The 19,504-nt window shown below is 40.4% G+C and overlaps 1 pseudogene; it reads left to right on the top strand.

Annotated features, from left to right (window-relative positions):
- The first annotated feature begins 1,472 nt into the window (after positions 1 to 1,472).
- On the top strand, positions 1,473 to 12,588 carry LOC122672295 (annotated as a pseudogene).
- Positions 12,589 to 19,504: the final 6,916 nt, after the last annotated feature.

The following is a 19,504-nucleotide window of genomic DNA, read 5'->3' as shown; positions in this document are numbered from 1 at the left end:
ATACTAGGGGTATTCCTGTCATATGTCCCTAGGTGTAGGGAGCGAGGTGTGATAACATGGTATCAGAGCGATTTTGCTCTACCAGGTTCACTGATCGATCTGACCCATAATGGTATACTCGATAATAGGTATCACCTAATAAAAGCCTTAACAACACATAATAATTATAGAGACAGATAGGAATGTGTGATAGATAAGATAGTGTTATTAATAATAGATCCTTTCAGTCAATAAGTAGAAAAGAGAAAGTACATCTCAATTCTCCATTTCTCCTTGCTACCCCACAACTAAAAAACTAATTGAATAATTAACAAAGAGCATAACATACTAAGACAATAAAATAGAAATCTTAAGTCTAATCTATTTGTTTCTTCTCTCCCTTACCCTTTTTCATGGTATTTATTCGACCCTCTCTGAATCTTCTATGATTAAGACCACCTTCTATGTCGCCCAATCTCTCATCAATTTCAGTAAATTCCAAATTAATCATCGAATGCAGGGTAACGAAGTTCTCATTTAAATGAGTCCTCAAGACCTTGTAGTGTTCTTCCATTCTTGGTTCCATGGCAGAGAAGCGATGCGTCTTATAACCTCATCTGGGTGGGGCAACGACTTTGCATCACCTCCACCAACTCTCCCCTCCATGGTCACCATCATGACTGCCATCATCTCCAGATTGTTCCCTCGTCTTCTCTTGAGCCCTCTTGCTACTGGTACTCTTTTAGGTGGAAGCTCTAGACTACCCTCCCAATTCCATCATTTTCATATCCGTTAGTGTAGTATTATCATTGAGGGCAACATGTGATCCTCTTCATTCTTCGATTAATGGCACATGGAAGTGAAACAACAATTTTGTGATTATGTAAGACACGGGTTAAGAAACCATACATGAAGCAGCCACCTTTGTGTCATGTGTGAAGTGTTCTGCAAGGATATTGAACATTTAAGGGAGAAAATACAGTAGAACAAGGGATTCGAAGAGATTTGAATTTTGGTCGAGTGTAGGTCCCAATATTGAAGTAAACTTTTGGGTTTGTTGTGGAACAACCTTCCTCACATCTAGATAGCTTACCACAACTCATTTACTTGCTAAGGTGGAATCACTTGAGTTTTGATATGCGTGTGTGTATTTAATTACTTTGACTCGCCTAAACATGATCCTACCCCACTCATGTAGATTTTTAGCGCTTTAATGATAAATGCATGATGGAGTTCAATTGTGAGTGTGACTTGATTTCTCCTCTTAGGAATCAAGCATGGTTCACGCTCGCAAGAAAGTCACTGGGAACCCAACCTCCCCAAGTCGAGAAGCAATCAGGACATCTGGTTCCACCATTCTTATCACGCCACCCGCGCTTACTACACAGGATGTCACTGCTATCGTCTAGAGCATGATGTGAGACTTCAAAGAACAACAACGGCTGTTCCTGAACAATGCAACCTCTTCAATACAGCAACAATAGCTGCAATTCATGGCTGATGTGAATGCTCGGTTCCAATTTACACACCGGGCACAAGCCGTACCGGTGAATCCTTCAGCATTTGCTGCACCATCTGAGACCGACACCCCAAATTGGGGAGTTCGACGCTATAACTACAAGAGGGGGCATATATCCAGAAATTGTACCTATCGTACGCATTGGCCTAGATATATGCCGTATAGTCAAGCCAACGTCCCCATGCAGCCACAGCCGTGTAGTGAACCCCTTGGGAGCGTATTTCCCATGACTACTGAAGATGAAGGATCATCTTCGGGCATGGTGACAGGTACCTGAACCACCTTGCTAATGCTTTTGTATGCTTTCTTTCCCTACATAACTTGTATGGCATCAATTTAATCCTCATGTATCGGGTATCTCATATATTCACTTATCACCATGCATGTATTGGCAAACCTTGGGTTATCATTCAATTTAGTCGTCCATTGTCATTAGTAAGAATTGCCTTTCTATGCTATCTCATCATCAGAGGGGAGACTCCACAAAGACCTTGTCGAGTAGTTTTATTTTTGTGAGGAAATTCTTCCCTATATCGTTCGACCCCAATAGTTATCTTGATCTTTCCTTGAGAGCCACCAGACGATTCTGAGTTTTGGTCCTAAGTACCCTTGGGTGAGCCTATGGCCCCATAAGTCCATCAGGAGTGCCATTCTTGGAACTCATAGCAAACGTGCTAGAAGCACTAAGAGTTCAGAACTCTTTAGTAAATTCTACCACAGGTTCTGTAAACAACAACTATGGCCTCTCTTTCATTACATGCTTCCTCTGTCTCTTGATCTTGGTGGAAGGTTTGATTGGTCCCTCTGAATGCTTATGTCTCTGTAAACAAAATATTTGCAGACAAGGTGATGGAAGTAATAAGCCTTGATGATGATTTTGTGTGGGTTCATGACTATCACTTAATGGTGTTACCAACATTTCTTAGGAAGAGGTTTAATACTGTGAAACTGGGGTTCTTCCTTCATAGCCCCTGTTCATCATCTGAGATATATCGCACACTACCTGTTCGAGATGAGCTTCTCCGTGCACTCCTAAATGCTGATCTTATTGGTTTCCATTCTTTCGATTATGCTAGGCACTTCTTATCATGCTGTAGTAGAATGCTTGGGCTTGCTTATCACTCTAAAAGGAGTTACATAGGACTGGAGTATTATGGGAGAACAGTAGCATTAAAATTCTTCTAGTTGGGATTCATATAGGCCAGCTTAGTGTTGCATATGGGTTGTCATTGTTGGCAACCAAGAGTAGTGCAGTCTTGAGGTTATGGAAGTGTCCAGTGGCTCAAGAAACTTTGTTTGGTAGTGTTACAAAGTGTTTGGAGGTGTTTGGTGGTCATTGGATTCACTCTTGTATCCTAATGCATAGGTTACCGCGGCTGTGGTACCTTCAAAGATTCTTTTAGTGGGTTCCGCTTTAGAATTTGGAAGAGCTTTGAACTAAAAAAAGTTAGTTCATCGAGTCTTCTTTCTATCGGTTCAAACGGTTCGTCAATCCGACGTCAAATGAGGAAGTTATGAATTTTCTCGTACGGGTGTCCCGAATGGAAGCAAATCTAGAAAGTTTGGATTTTGAGTCTTGCTCTCGGCCAGCCTACAGTTTTATATTTGTGTCTCAGGGGTTTGTTTGCAAATAAATATAAAATTTTCTTTCAATGACACAAATAGATGGTACAGGGGTTCATTTGAAATTTGCAAGAAATTGGAGATGTAAAGTTGCTTTTGAGAACATTTGAAATTATTTCTCCAAAAAGTTCTCAAAAGATGTGCCATTGACTTCTCTAAAAAGCTTTTTTAAGCAATACCCATCTTGAAGATTCCTTTTGTGAAGTTTAGATTAGTTAATCTAAAAGGGTCATTTTGGTACTTTTCCAAAAGGTCTTTTTTTGTAAAAAGGAGAAGTTGCTTTCTTCTCAAAAGGAAAAGCTACAGAACCGTGGAGAGGTCAAGAGAGAAGAAAAAAAAGGAGAAAGAAGAGGGAAAAAGAAGAGAAGAAAAGAAAAGAAGAAAGAGGGGTTTTTGCTTGAAAAATAGAGCAACCAAATGGGTGATGATGGAATCTGATCTCTCTCTCTATAGCTTTGATTTTTGAAGAAATAGAAGGCTGTTTTGGGGTTCCATCAAGCTTATTCTCAATGGTTTTTTGAAGATTTATTTATGAAGAAATTGGGGTTTTTGGTTGGTTCTTGAAGAAATACAAGAAGAGGAAGAGACAAGAAGAAAGGAGCTATCTGTGATCCCCTTATGGCAGTGTGCACTTGAAAACCCAAGTCTCTCCTTGCAAGGGAAGAGTTAGTAGTTCCAGTGGGCTCCATCACATCTGAGATCGGTACAGACAAATGATTGTAAGGCTTCCAATCTTTCATTTTTCTTTGTGATTGTCTGTGTTCTCTATTTTTACTAGTGTTAGGTGATACATGTTGATAACCTAAGCTAGTATGAGCTTATTTATAGGGTATTGATATAAACCCAACTCTATTGATTTTTGTCTTGTATTTAGTAGGTGCTAAATACTAGGAGTGGGTGCTCTCAGGCATTGGGTACTTTTTGTACTGGCTTAATTTCCCTCTCAGTTCTATGTTGAGAAAATTTGGGTGTGGGAGCTCCCAGCTGTAGGTGCAGCGAAGTTGAGTGTTTGAGCAAATACGAAGCCCGTAGTGGCATTGCTCCATGGATGTAGGCAACTTGCCGAACCACGTATACCTTCTGTTGTGCGTGTGAATTTTTACATTATATCTTTATTGTTGCATTTGGAGTGTGTGGGCTGCAGAATGGGTGTACACACTTGGTAGAGCCTTTGAATCTGGCTGGGGTGTGTACACGACCTTGTGGTTTATTTTCAGATCCGCCCAGTAATTACCAGTGCCAGTGGGTAAGAAATTGAAAAATTTACATCACTGATTCACCCCCCTCTCAGTGATAGCCATCAAACAACAATTGGTATCAGAGCTTGGGACTCAGTGACAGCTTCAGAGGCAGCTGAGTGATTCAGGGTCAGTATGGCTTCCGGAGAAGGGTCTTCAGGAAAGGCACCACACTTTGATGGAACAAATTATGCTTTTTAGAAGAATAGAATGGAAACCTATCTGGGGTCTCTTGGATATGATGTTTGGGCTTCAGTGTTGAATGAATACACCATGATTGGTGTTGCACCTACAAACAACTAAGAGAAGAAGAACTATCAAAACAACAGTAGAGTCATGCATGCAATCAAATGTGCTCTTATTGACAGTGAGTTTGTAAAAGTGATGGAATGCAAGTCTGCCAAATAACTCTGGGACAAGCTAAAAAGCATCCACGAAGGAGATGCAAAAATCAAAGAAGCTAAGCTCCAAGTTTATAGAGCTCAGTTTGAAGGATTGAAGATGTTGAATGAAGAAAATATTGAAGATTATATGCTTAGAGTCAATGGGGTTGTAAACTCCATCAGAGGACTGGGCGAGAGTCTAACTGACTCTATTGTTGTGAAGAAAATTCTTAGATCTCTACCAGATAGACTTGACTCCAAGGTTTCAGCTGTTGAGAAAGCTAAGGATCTAGAAGTACTTAGCTTAGATGAGCTACATGGGATCTTTACAACTTATGAGATGAGAAAAGGCAAAGGAAAGTCAGTTGACAAAGAGGCAGCATTTAAGGCAATGAAGAAATTGAAAATAAAAGAGCAACTTGAAAGTGATGAAGAAGACAGTGATAATGATGATGAGATCATAGCCCACTTCACCAGAAAGCTAAAAAAGGGGACAGAGAAGTATAAAAATAAGCTTCCATTTAAGTGTTTCAACTGTGGTAAAGTTGGACACTTTGCAGCTAAATGTCCCCACAAGGGGCAAATGGAGAGTGATGATGAAGAAGAAAAGAAAACAAGTTTCAAGGGAAAGAAGAAGAAATTTTTCTCCAAGTCATCCAAGAAAAATCAATTCAAGAAAAGAAGCTTCATTTCTAAGAAGAGTAATGACACATCTGAGGAAGAATCTGAAGATGAATCAGATGATGATGTAGATCATCATGCCATTTTTATGGTGTTTGAAGAAAAAGAAGATGAATCACCAAAAACATGCACAACTTCTGAAAATGAAGAAGAAGGAGAAGTGAACTTTGAAGAAGAGTTTAGAGCTGCTCTCAAAGAGCTCAAGAAAGAAAGAAAGAAGGTTAAACATGTTTCACAAAATCTTAGGGAACAAGAGCAATTAGTTCTTCAGTTGAAAAAACAAGCAGATGAATCAAGAAAGATTTTAGAAGATCTTGAAGAGGAGTTATCACAGAAAATTACAGAATGCACAAAGCTTGAATCAGAAAATCTATCTCTGAAGACTAAATTGGAAGAGGAGTCCAATATCCTAGCTGAACATTTTGATTTTCAGAAGGAGATTGATGCTCTCAAGGCAAAGGTAGTTGAGTTCGAGAATGACTCAAGTATACATGACATAGAAACATCTTCACAAGTGCATCCTAGTTGCAAGAAGCTTGATGAGATCCTTAGTTCCCAAAGATCAACTCACAACAAATTCGGTCTTGGATTTGTAGGAGAATCATCAAAGAGTGCCAAGGGAAAAGAAAAAGGCACAGCTCAAAATCCTATTACTGTGAAGGATAAGAGAGTTAAGAAAAACCAAACTCCACCCCATAAGACTAACCATGCTAGACAACAACAAATGGCATGGCCAGGTAAGAGAGTAGAGAACTTTGGTTATTACTATCCTTCTCAACAGAAAGCTAAAAATGTTGTTGATCACAGGGCTCAATACAAATGGCAAAGAGAGCCAATGAGACAAAGACAGTTCTTTCAAGGTCATTGTTACAAGTGTAATACTTTTGGACACAAAATTTCAGATTGCAAATTCAATCTTGGTCCACCAAACTTTGTTGATAGGAATCTTTTTGCACCCTTGATGGATGTGATGGTTGAGTGCCACAGATGTAGCAATTATGGACATATTGCCAGGGACTGCAGAACTGTATTTCCTTCACAGAGACCATACAACAGAGATAGATAGGGTAATGTCAGAAGTGTTAAAACAACCAAGCCTAAGAGACAAATTCCTAGAGAGAAGCAACTACAGAAACCTCAATCAAGAAGCAGAGTATGGGTTCAGAAGAGCAGTGTAGAAAAGGGCAATAGTTCTATGGTTGTACAAACAACTTTCAGAGCTCAAGGGGGCTCAACACCATGGATTCTTGATAGTGGTTGCTCAAGTCACATGACAGGAGACAAGAAGAGGTTTGAGAAGTTAGAGACCTATGCAGGTGGGTCAGTGAAGTTTGGGAACAATGATGGTGCTAAAATAGTTGGAAAGGGTACCATTAGTCTCAACAATGGGAAGGTGCAATCCCAAGATGTGTTGTATGTGGAAGGACTCAAACACAACTTACTCAGTATCGGTCAAATCTGTGATAGGGGACATGAAGTGGTGTTTAATAGCCAAGGCTGTGAAATTAGGAGAACAAGCATAGGGAAGTTGATGGCCACAGGAAAAAGAACTTCAGGGAATCTCTACACCTTGACAGAGACCGTTAAAGACACCTGTATGCTAAGCATGGAGGAAGAGACATGGTTATGGCACAGGAGGCTTGGACATATTGGGTTTAACTATTTTGGAAAATTTCTTCAAAGAAGGCTGTTAGAGATATACCTATTTTGAAAAAGCCATCAAACCATATTTATGGTTCTTGTCAGAAAGGGAAACAGACTAGAGTATCTTTCAAGTCAAAAGAGTATCATACTAGTCAACCATTGGAGTTGGTGCACACTGATATATGTGGTCCTATGAGGACACAGAGCATCACAGGAGAGAGATATTTTATCTTATTTATTGATGACCACTCCAGAATGACATGGGCATATTTTTTAAAGCACAAATCAAAAGCATTAAAAATGTTCAAAGTCTTCAGAAAACAAGTTGAGAAACAAACAGGGAAAGTGATTAAATGTCTGAGATCTGATAGAGGAGGTGAGTACACCTGGACAAACTTCAAAGAATATTGTTATAAAAATGGCATCAAAAGACAGACCTCAGCTGTAAGAACACCTCAACAGAATGGTGTTGCAGAAAGGAAGAACAGGACTATTCAAGAGATGGCAAGGACCATGTTGATTGAAAATGGCATGGGTAACAAATTTTGGAGAGAAGCAGTACACACTGCAGTATATATTCACAACAGGTGTATGTTGAGAGCTCATGAGAACAAAACTCCTTATGAGATTTGGTTTGATAAGAAAGCTACAGTAAGACATTTCAAAGTCTTTGGTAGCAAGTGCTACATCAAAAATACCAATCAAGATTTGGGGAAGTTTGATGATAGAGCTGATGAGGGCATCTTTCTAGGCTATTCCACCACAAGCAAAGCCTACAGATGCTACAACAAAAGACTTGGCAAAATTATGGAAAGTGCAGATGTCAAGGTTGATGGGAAAAGAGATTCCTCTACTAGGTCAGGAGCTGATTCTATTGAAATTGAAGACCTTACTGAGGTGAGTGAAGCAGATGAGGATAGGCAAGAAGGAAGAGATGAACAGGGGCATGAACATGACAAGTCTGACACTGAGGCAGATGAGCAGGAAAGGCAAAGCAGGACTGTTAAGAATCATCCAGAAAATCAAATTATAGGTGATCCTAGTGCAGGGATGAGAACCAGGAGTACAGGTAAGCAAACTAGAAGAGCGTACTCCAACACCTACTCTCTTCTCTCATAAGTTGAGCCAAAAACTATTGAGGAGGCAAGTAAAGATGAGAGCTGGATGAAAACCATGAATGAAGAGCTTGACCAGATTGAAAGAAATCACACATAGGATTTGGTTCCTAGGCCAGTTGAAAAAAATGTAATTGGCACAAAATGAGTCTTCAGAAACAAACCCAATGAAGATGGTCAAGTTGTAAGAAACAAGGCTAGACTTGTATGCAAGGGATATGCTCAAGTAGAAGGTATTGATTTTGAGGAGACTTTTGCTCCAGTGGTAAGACTTGAGGCAATTAGATTATTCCTAGCACTTGTTTTTCACAAAGGTTTCAAGGTTTATCAGATGGATGTTAAGTCTGCTTTCTTGAATGGCACATTGGATGAAGAAGTTTACACAGAGCAACCGGATGGATTCCAACTCAGTGAAGATTCTACACTTGTCTGCAGGTTGAGGAAGACTTTATATGGGCTGAAACAAGCTCCCAGAGCTTGGTATGCTAGATTGGACACCTATTTATGTCATTTGGGTTTCAAAAAGGGTATGGTGGATAGTAATTTGTATGTGAAATCAACTGTAGATAGTCAGCTTGTGGTAGTTGTGTATGTAGATGACATCATTTTTGGTGGCCATAAGGATGCGATGTGTAGAGATTTTGTAGAGAAGATGCAGGCTGAATTTGAAATGTCTATGTTGGGTGAACTCTCATTCTTTTTGGGGTTGCAGATCAGTCAGCTAAAAGAAGGAATTTTTATTTGTCAATCCAAGTATGTGAGAGAAATGTTGAAAAGGTTCACCATGGAAGACTACAAACCTGTTAGTACACCCATGATGATTGGATGCAAGTTGACTAAAGATGATGCATCTCCATCAGTTGATCACACTACTTATAGATCAATGATTGGAAGTCTCTTGTACTTGACAGCTAGTAGACCTGATATCTTGCAGGCTATGTGTATGGTTGCAAGATTTCAAGCTGGGCCCAAAGAAACTCATGTAGCAGCTGTGAAGAGAATTTTTAGGTACTTGAAAGGTACCATTGACTATGGCTTGTGGTACCCCAGAACCAAGGACTTCACATTATCAGCTTTTTCAGATGCAGACTGGGCAGGTGATGTGGATGACAGGAAAAGCACCAGTGGTGGTGCATTCTATTTGGGTGGCAGTTTAGTGGCTTGGCATAGCAAGAAGCAAGATTCGGTCTCCCTTTTTACTGCAGAGGCTGAGTATATAGCAACCACATCATGTTGTACACTGGTGTTGTGGATGAAACAGATGATGAAGGATTTGAGTGTTGAGGTTGATAGGCCTGTAGTGATTTATTGTGATAATACAAGTGCTATCAACATCTCAAAGAATCCAGTCATGCACTCCAGGACAAAGCACATTGCAATCAGATATCACTTCTTGAGAGAGAAGGTCAGAGAAGGAGTAGTGAGATTGGAGTTTATCCCCACAACAGAACAGTCAGCAGATATTTTCAAAACCATTACCTAAGGAGCAGTTTGAGTTCCTCAGACAGAAGTTGGGAGTGGTTCTTATTCCCAGGCATTGAGGTGCAGAGGAGCAGGGGGAGCATGCTTATTGAAGATGATTTGCTCCCATTATGGGCTCAAGGGGAGTCCTTGTACATCCCTTTGTACTTGTTGTCAAAGGGGGAGAGAGAGTCCTCATCACTGTATGGGGAGAATTCCTGTCGAGAATTCATGTCCTTTGTAGGGGGAGAAAATGAAGGTTTTGCAAGCAGGGGGAGTTTGAGTATGATGTGTTGGTTGTACATGCAAGCACACAGATGATGAGAAGGTTGCCAACAACTCCAAAGGGAGAGATTGTTGCATATAGGTTGTCATTGTTGGCAACCAAGAGCAGTGCAGTCTTGAGGTTATGGAAGTGTCCAATGGCTCAAGAAACTTTGTTTGGTAGTGTTACAAAGTGTTTGGAGGTGTTTGGTGGTCATTGGATTCACTCTTGTATCCTAATGCATAGGTTATCGCAACTGTGGTACCTTCAAGGATTTTTTCAGTGGATTCTGCTTCAGAATTTGAAAGAGCTTTGAACTAGAAAAAGTTAGTTCATCGAGTCCTCTTTCCATCGGTTTAAACGGTTTGTCAATCTGACGTCAAATGAGGAAGTTATGAATTTTCTCGTACGGGTGTCCAAAATGGAAGCAAATCTAGAAAGTTTGGATTTTGAGTCTTGCTCTCGGCCAGCCTACAGTTTCATATTTGTGTCTCAGGAGTTTGTTTGCAAATAAATATAAATTTTACTTTCAATGACACAAATAGATGGTACAGGGGTTCTTTTGAAATTTGTAAGAAATTGGAGATGTAAAGTTGCTTTTGAGAACATTTGAAATTATTTCTCCAAAAAGTTCTCAAAAGATGTGCCATTGACTTTTCTAAATAGTTTTTTTAAGCAATACCCATCTTGAAGATTTCTTTTGTGAAGTTTTGATTAGTTAATCTAAAAGGGTCATTTTGGTACTTTTCTAAAAGGTCTTTTTTTGTAAAAAGGAGAAGTTGCTTTCTTCTCAAAAGGAAAAGCTACAGAACCGTGAAGAGGTTAAGAGAGAAGAAAAAAAGGAGAAAGAAGAGGGAAAAAGAAGAGAAGAAAAGAAAAGAAGACAGAGGGGTTTTTGCTTGAAAAATAGAGCAACCAAATGGGTGATGATGGAATCTGATCTCTCTCTCTACAGCTTTGATTTTTGAAAAAATAGAAGGCTGTTTTGGGGTTCCATCAAGCTTGTTCTCAATGGTTTTTTGAAGATCTATTTACGGAGAAATTGGGGTTTTTGATTGGTTCTTGAAGAAATACAAGAAGAGGAAGAGACAAGAAGAAAGGAGCTATCTGTGATCCCCTTATGGCAGTGTGCAGTTGAAAACCCAAGTCTCTCCTTGCAAGGGAAGAGTTAGTAGTTCCAGTAGGCTCCATCACATCTGAGATCGGTACAGACAAATGGTTGTAAAGCTTCCAATCTTCCATTTTTCTTTGTGATTGTCTGTGTTTTCTATTTTTACTAGTGTTAGGTGATACATGTTGATAACCTAAGCTAGTCTGAGCTTATTTGTAGGGTATTGATATGAACCCAACTCTATTGACTTTTGTCTTGTATTTAGTGGGTGCTAAATACTGGGAGTGGATGCTCTCAGGCATTGGGTACTTTTTGTACTGGCTTAATTTCCCTCTCAGTTCTATGCTGAAAAAATTTGAGTGTGGGTGCTCCCAGCTGTAGGTGCAGCAAAGTTGAGTATTTGAGCAAATACGAAGCCCATAGTGGCGTTGCTCCGTGGATGTAGGCAACTTGCCGAACCATGTATACCTTCTGTTGTGCTTGTGGATTTTTGCATTATATCTTTGTTATTGCATTTTGAGTGTGTGGGCTGTAGAATGGGTGTACACACTTGGTAGAGCCTTTGAGTCTGGCTGGGGTGTGTACACGACCTTGTGGTTTGTTTTCAGATCCGCCCAGTAATTACCAGTGCCAGTGGGGAAGAAATTGAAATATTTACATCACTGATTCACCCCCTCTCATTGATAGCCATCGAACAACACTTAGATCTGTGTTGAATCTTCCTGAAACTGAATCTAGGGTTGCAGTGCCACAGGATCAGTTTAAGGGTCAAATGGTTTTACTTGGAGTGGATGATATGGATATCTTCAAAGGCATAAGCTTAAAACTATTGGCCATGGAGCAGTTACTGGTCCAACACCCTAATTAGAGGGGGAAGGTTGTGTTGGTTTAAATTGCAAACCCTTAAGAGGCAGAGGGAGAGATGTAGAGGAGGTTCAATCTGAAACTTATTCCATAGAAAAGAGGATTAATGAAAGATTTGGAAGGCCAGGTTACAATCCTATTGTTTTAATTAATACCCCACTTCAGTCCTACAAGAGAATTGCGTATTACGTGATTGCCGAGTGTTGTCTACTCACAGCAGTGAGAGATGGAATGAATCTCATACCTTATGAATACATTATCTGCAGGCAAGGAAATGAGAAACTAGATCATACCTTGCAAGTACTAGACCCATTAGCTCCAAAGAAGAGCATGATAGTGTTATCTGAGTTCATTGGCTGCTCCCCATCACTCAGTGGGGCAATCCGTGTCAACCCATGGAATATTGATGCAGTAGCTGAAGCTATGGATTCTGCCTTAGTAGTTGCAGAATCTGAGAAGCAATTACGGCATGAAAAGCACTACAGGTATGTCAGCACGCATGATGTTGGGTACTGGGCATAGAGTTTTCTACAAGATCTCCAGAGGACATGTAAGGACTATAAGAGGAGGAGATGCTGGGGTATTGGTTTTGGTTTAGGTTTTAGGGTAATAGCACTTGATCCCAATTTCAAGAAACTTCGGGTTGAGCATATAGTTTCTGCTTACAAGAGAACCAGCTATATTAGTTTGGTTTTAAAATTATGACTCAAGCATTCTCTCTCTCTCGAATTGAGGTATTATCAGGCATCTCTATAAAAAGTCAACTCTTTCTAATTTCTAATGGACCACTAAAATCTAATTTCTATTGAACCACTATTGAATATTAGGAAGCAAACTTAATTATAAGAAGTAAAAAAACTAGACTGCTAATAAAATTAATGGCTATTTAATCACCCAAAGTTTGGGGTTAGAAAACCAATATAATATCTAGAACTGCAGGCAAGGAATTAGGGCCAAAATTGGAGAAAACTAGTAACCAATCCAATAAGAATCAGATTTGGTGCAAGTATAGGTTGAGTGGCTAGATGGGGTGAGGAATGGTCCAGCAAGTCCTGATGCTAATCGAAGGGTCAGATCTTGACTTGAAAGGAGATAATGGAATAGTAAGTAAATGAAAATAGAAATCAGAACTTAGTAATTGTCAAAAATAGCAACTAAGAACTGGAAATAGCAAGTGAGAACTCGAAGTAGAAACATATAACAATATTAATATCTAAGGGATATGAGAATAGCAAGTGAACCAAAATTATTAACATGCAGAAGAAAATAGAAAGTAAAGCGAGGAACAATTCTATACAGCACTAAGGACAACATCAACAACAAAAAAGATGAACAAAGGATGGGAGAAGAGGGATGGGGAAAGAGATGAGAAATGACAAAGGAAAAGGACAAATGGAAGATGGAAAATAAATAGAATGATGAAAGATAGTAAGAGGAAAAAGGCACAACCCAAAACGTTAGGATAATCTCAGTTAAATGGGGTTTGCGACATAGATCCTTGCCCTCAGGCTCAGTCCGAGGTTATATTTGGGACCAGACCTAGACTATGCATGTCTTTCTTCACCACATCTCCTATGGTCATTTTAGGTCTGCCCTTAGCTCTTTTATCTCCTTCAATCAAAATCATATCACTCCTCTTTACTAGGACATTTCTAGTCCTCCGTTGAATATGACTACACCACCTTAAACGACTCTCTCAGAGATTGTCATTGATCGGGGCGACTCCCTAGTCTCCTCTTATATGTTCATTCCATACTTTATCCTACTTTGTTTTTCCACACATCCATCATAACATCCTCATCTCTGTTACACAAAGCTTATCAATGTGACATTTCTTAACTGCCCAACATTGTACCCCATACATTATTGCCAGACGAACAACAATCCTATAGAAGTTTCCTCTAAGCTTTTGAAGAGTACATCGGTCACACATCACTCCAAATCGTGTTCGAAGGGAAATCAAACGACGAGGATACTTCTTGTTGTGCCTCTACCCCCAGGGAGATGGGGCACATCATACTAAGTACTCTGGGATCGGATGATGCTTGCTTCCTGCACCACTTTCATGCACACACAACACTGCATGAGAACACATTTAGCCCCGTGGTTAGTCATTGGACCCCATGTGTAGTCATGGATAATTCAGGGCGAAGCCACAACCCTTGATATTTACTATAATGGTCTAGAACCACCGGCGAGGGTATTCACTAGTGTGTTGTGGAGTACTTTGCTACCCAAAAAAGGGACTAGCTTGATTACTCCAAGATCGAGTGACCTATTCCCTAGGTATATCAAAGGAACCACGTACCTGCAATTCGCCCCCACGAGCGATTGGTATATCGGTTCTGTCAAGGGTGCCCTTGTTCTGTCCTATCAGCCTACCTATTGCATGTATCATATAAGAAAATAGATAATATAGGATTAGGATACACCACAAACTAACATAGTCTATTTAGGGCTATAAGCGAGATTCTGAGTGGTATGTCCCTCCTCTTCTTCTTCTCCTAACAAGGTGTAGCAATGTATGAGGGTGTAGTGACTTGTGTGAGATTTGTGGGAGATCAGGGCAAGGAATTCCCAATTACGATTGAATTACATCAAGGTTCAACCTTAAACCCTTACCTTTTTGCATTTATCATGGACGATATAACCAAGAGCATTCAAGACGAGGTCTCATGGTTTATGCTATTCGCCGATGATATCATTTTGGTGATGAGACAAAAGAAGGGATTAACTTCAAGTTAGAGCTTTGAAGGTCAACCTTGGAAATAAGAGGATTAAGATTAGTAGAATGAAGACGAAGTGTATGATGTGTAATTTTAGTCACACTTCGATAAATACTGATATGGTGCGAATTGAGGAAAGATAGATACCACAACGTAACTATTTTAGATATTTTGGGTCAATCATAAATATGGAATAAGTTTGAGCCTCGATGCCATGTCGACATACCCTGAATTGTTCTTTTCAAAAGTTTTCGACCTAGAAACTTCCTATCTTTTCAAAAATTTGGTTGCGATGCCGTCTCATCGTTACACTTTCAAAAGTTCGGTCACGATGTCGTCTCATCGGTAAACTTTAAAAAATTCAGTTGCGATGCCGTCTCATCATTACACTTTCAAAAATTTAGTCGCGATGCTGTCTCATCGTTACACTTTTAAAGATTCGATCGCGATGTTGTCTCATCGTTACACGTTTCAAAAAATTAGGTTGTGATATTGTCTCATCGTTATACTTTAAAAAATTTGGCCACGATGGCATTTCATCGTTACACTTTAAGAGATTCAGTCGCGATGCCATCTCATCGTTACATTTTCAAAAATTTGGTCGCGATGTCGTCTCATCGTTACACTTTCAAAAGTTTGGTCATGATGCTGTCTCATCGTTACACTTTCAAAATTCGATCGCGATGCTGTCTCATTGTTACACTTTCAAAAATTTGGTTGCGATGTCGTCTCATTGTTACACTTTGAAAAGTTCGGTCGCAATGCCGTCTCATCGTTACACTTTTGAAAATTCGATCGCGATGTCGTCTCATCATTATACCTTTTCATAAGTTCGGTCGCGATGCCATCTCATTGTACACTATAAGCACTTGGTCACAGTGTTATCACATTATCAGAAATCTAGGTGAGCAACGTTGCTTAAAATCAGGTTCCCGCCAAGCAATATTCGAACGCTAGGAGGAAATCCGGCTGAACATTGTTCAAAGATTAGAATCCCAGCAAGCAAATGTTTAAACACCAGGGAGAAACCCAGCCGAGCAATGCTGCCCCATCAAGTAAGTACATGCTCAAGTAATGTCACCTAAAAAACCTCAAAGGATTTAACAAATGGTTTGCCAAAGTGTTGTTTAAAAATCCATCGCCCATGAGCAATGTGATGGCAATTTTCTCTCATCGAATGATTTTGTAGAAATGCGATTTTATCATTCAACTTCGTCACCTATGAGTAAAGTGGCGGTGATGCATGCTCCTGGTGACACAATCAAGCAATCTTTTATCTTTGCCCATCGGCTATTAGCACAGGCGGCCAAAGAGGGGCAAACTATAGATGCTGAATTTTGTCACCCTCCCAGTGATGACGACAATCAGACGCAGATGACTGGCAATGTCCCCGAAAACAAATACTATATCAGAAAACATCTCCACTTGCCCCGTAAAGCTTACATCATGTGTACAACTCCCCTAGATGGCCCTGAACAGCCCGTGCAACCCCACAAGGCAACGTCACGATTGTAGCCCTACAAGGCAGTACCCCACAAAGCGCGGCGTTGCGGCCTTACCATCTTGTGCCACACGGCGCCGTGGCCCCGTGGCCTGCGCAGCCCTACCACGCGGGGTTGCACAAACCTGTGCGGCCTACGCGGCCCTGTTGTGCGACTTTGCAGGCACCTAGATTCGGATTTTCCCCATTTTTTACTCTGCCGCGGCCCCGCACATTTTTTACGGTGCCACTGAACCCAAAATTTGCCTATAAAAGGGGGGTCACGTACCCTCATTTGCATAATCCAAGTATGTGGGAGAGGGGGCACCCCCAGAGCTCCACTTTTCCATTGTTTTTTTTCTTCTTGTTTCCTTGTTTCCTTGTTTCGGAGCCTTCCCCAATCTGATTTTGAGTCTTCGAGCCTCGTCCCTCTTTCCAAAGTCCGGGCTATTCAAGTCAGGCTTCCTCAAACCCTTTTTGCCTAAATCTAGGAAACCTCCCATGGCATAGCCACTCTATACGGCCTTTGAGCCTCTAGTTTCCAAAGCCTTGGAACGCCGTTATTTTGCCTGAGATCTTGAGATCAGACACTCGTAAGCCGTTACTCTGTCTGACGAAGGGACAAAGCCAGCCTTTTGCCTCCACCTGAGCTAGGGGGATGTTGTCCGTCTTGCATAATTGCATTTACTTAAAGCGTATAGGTATATGTTTCTTTCGTTAACTTTTTAATTCCAGTATGATGTAGTCGTTTCAAGTAGTCTCGTGTAGTGTGCAGTAGTTAGTGCAACATAGTTTAATTTAATTAAATTGTTTGTGCATCATTATTTAGCCATACATGTGGGAATAAGACATTCATAAAAGGGAGAATATTTAAAAATAAGCATCTTGTAACCTGACCACTTACCTCGAATCTTTGACCAGACCAACCGAAGTCTCGTAGCCTTTCTAGGGCTACACCAATGGGTCCTAGGCCTAAACCTAGGTGGTGACTCAATTTCATTTTATTGTATGACCCCCATCCCCTAATAAATTGAACCATACCCCTGAGAAGACGCATTCCTTCTCTCTCTCCAACCGAGGAGCAACATAAAACCCTCCATGCGCCATTCGAGTGCCCTGAGAAAATAATGGATCCTCACACTACCGCCCAAGATAAAGCTCGAGTTCTTGAGATCTTCACTTCCCAAATCCATTTTCGTTTGATTCCAAAGCCTCAAGGGATTGAAGGGGGAGTATCCTAGGCTTTCATAGGTTGCTAGTAACTTAATCATCCCAATAAATTAAGGGATTAAAGGGATTGGTTCATACAATGACCTAAACTAGGATTTTAGAGGTATAAACTCTAAGTTCAACAAAAGGGGTTAGAAGGAGGTCAATGGGGGCATCAAGGGGTAGCCAATTAGCACCATGTTGGCCAACATTCAATACCCGTAAGTATACTTAGGACCTACACCATTCCCCAACCCTAGAAAGTCCCCAAACCCAAAATAGAGGGGAAAGAGGGGCTTAGGGGTCCATGGATTCACCTTAACCAAGTGGGAGGAGCTCCAATAGCTACACGTCCAAGTGTCCAAGCTCTCCATCAATCGCTTCCCTTCTCTTCCTTCTTTGTCTCCTTCATTTAGAGTATTTTAGCCTATACGGTAGCACTGACGGTTTTAACAGCAGCTACAACCGCATGATCTACCGCCCCTGCTGAAAGGGCTATTTTCACATCCAAACCTTCTAGGCTTTGGCTCAAACTTCAAGGAATTCAAGGGAAGATATGTACATAAGACATTTAAGGGTTGAAAGCTCACCTTGCGTAGTATCCTTGCCCATCAAGGTGTGTCTTCCTAGATCTCGAAGAGCTTCCTCATCTCCATGAATACTTCACTGAGGCACTGAGTATCTCGGTGGAAAAATACCGGGTTCTCCTTTTGGAACTCCTCGCTCTCAGGACTTCTACTAAGTAGATAGTCAATAAAATCATCATCGATGTACTTTTTCCACTCTCGGTTGAGGAATCTTTCCTCGACTACCAATCCCGTGTGTTGATCGATGATCTTATGTGTTGGTTTGACAACTATTGCAAACAACTAACCGGCATAGGCTGCTACTTCATCTACATGGAAGATAAGATAAGATTAAATTTCAACGGTCATGGGTGCAGGTATAATAGATGTTGTACGGGGTACACTTTAGCCACATGCATTCTGGGTATAATGTATATGCGCATAATTGAAGGTATGGATAGAGCCCATACAAAGCCATACCAACCCTCATACAATGATCAACATAAATGAGTATATTCATATGCAAATCCATATCATACCCTCTATCTCTACAATCAGAAGCTCATTTCACAAAGCTTATCTTAATAAGATCAATATGTCAATGCAACAGCTTGAGTTATAACACACATGATGCATGTCTCAAATAATGCAACATACATAATATTACAACTCGAGAAACACTCCATAAAAGAATCACTTCCCACTCACCTTCAAGAACGTGAGGATTCTTGTAATTAATTCCCAAATCAACCCTCGTGAGGCCTTGCCATGTTAGACCTGATTTGGTATGATTTCTATTTCAATTTTGGATTGATTTCTTGAAATAGTCAACAAATAGATTTTTGGTAAAAAAATAAAAATTGTTTTGGTTGTATCAATATGAAATATTTCAAGAATAAAAAAAATCCATTTGATAGTTCAAATTCTAAGAATAGATTCTCTATATTTCTTTAGGAAGGATGATGGTGGTGGCAGCAGGATAATGGCGGTGGTGGTGGTGGTGACGATGGTGGCAGGGTAGTGGTGATGTGGAAGTAGTGGTGGTGGCAGCATGGAAGTGGTGACGGTAGCGGTGGCAACAGAAGTGGTGGCGGTGGTGGTAATTGCAGGGTAGTAGTGGTGGTGGTGGTGGCGGCGGTGGCAATGATGGGAGTGGGGTGGTGGTGGTGAAACCATTATGAGAAGAAGGGTTGTGTTTTATTTTTAAAATGAAATTACTATTTTACCCATGAAATTAACTATGTGCTCATTCAAGAGCAAGAGTGCTAAATGCCTAAATCAAATGAAATAGAAATCTGAAACAGTTCCTCAGCTATTTTAGAATTTCTATTTCACTTGATTTCTATTTCAATGAAATAAGGTGCAAAAATCAAACCAAACAATTTCAAAAATAAAAATCACCTCCTGAAATTGAAATAGAAATCATACCAAATCAGGCCTTAGTTATCTTCAAAAAAAGAGGTGTACATTAGCCTATAAGATTATAAGTTTATTTCCCAAAAGCCCAAACCCAAAGTATAAAACAGAGCTCGACAAAGGAGCACCAGATGATCCGCTATAACATCCGCTCTGATCGTTCGATCACAAGACAAAGCTCGGATTTGAGGTTTAAGGACATGTACCTCGAACCAAAAGCCAAA

This window comes from Telopea speciosissima, chromosome 8, assembly GCF_018873765.1.
Source record: "Telopea speciosissima isolate NSW1024214 ecotype Mountain lineage chromosome 8, Tspe_v1, whole genome shotgun sequence".
Lineage (NCBI taxonomy): Eukaryota > Viridiplantae > Streptophyta > Magnoliopsida > Proteales > Proteaceae > Telopea > Telopea speciosissima.
This window is presented reverse-complemented; position numbering and strand designations above follow the sequence as displayed.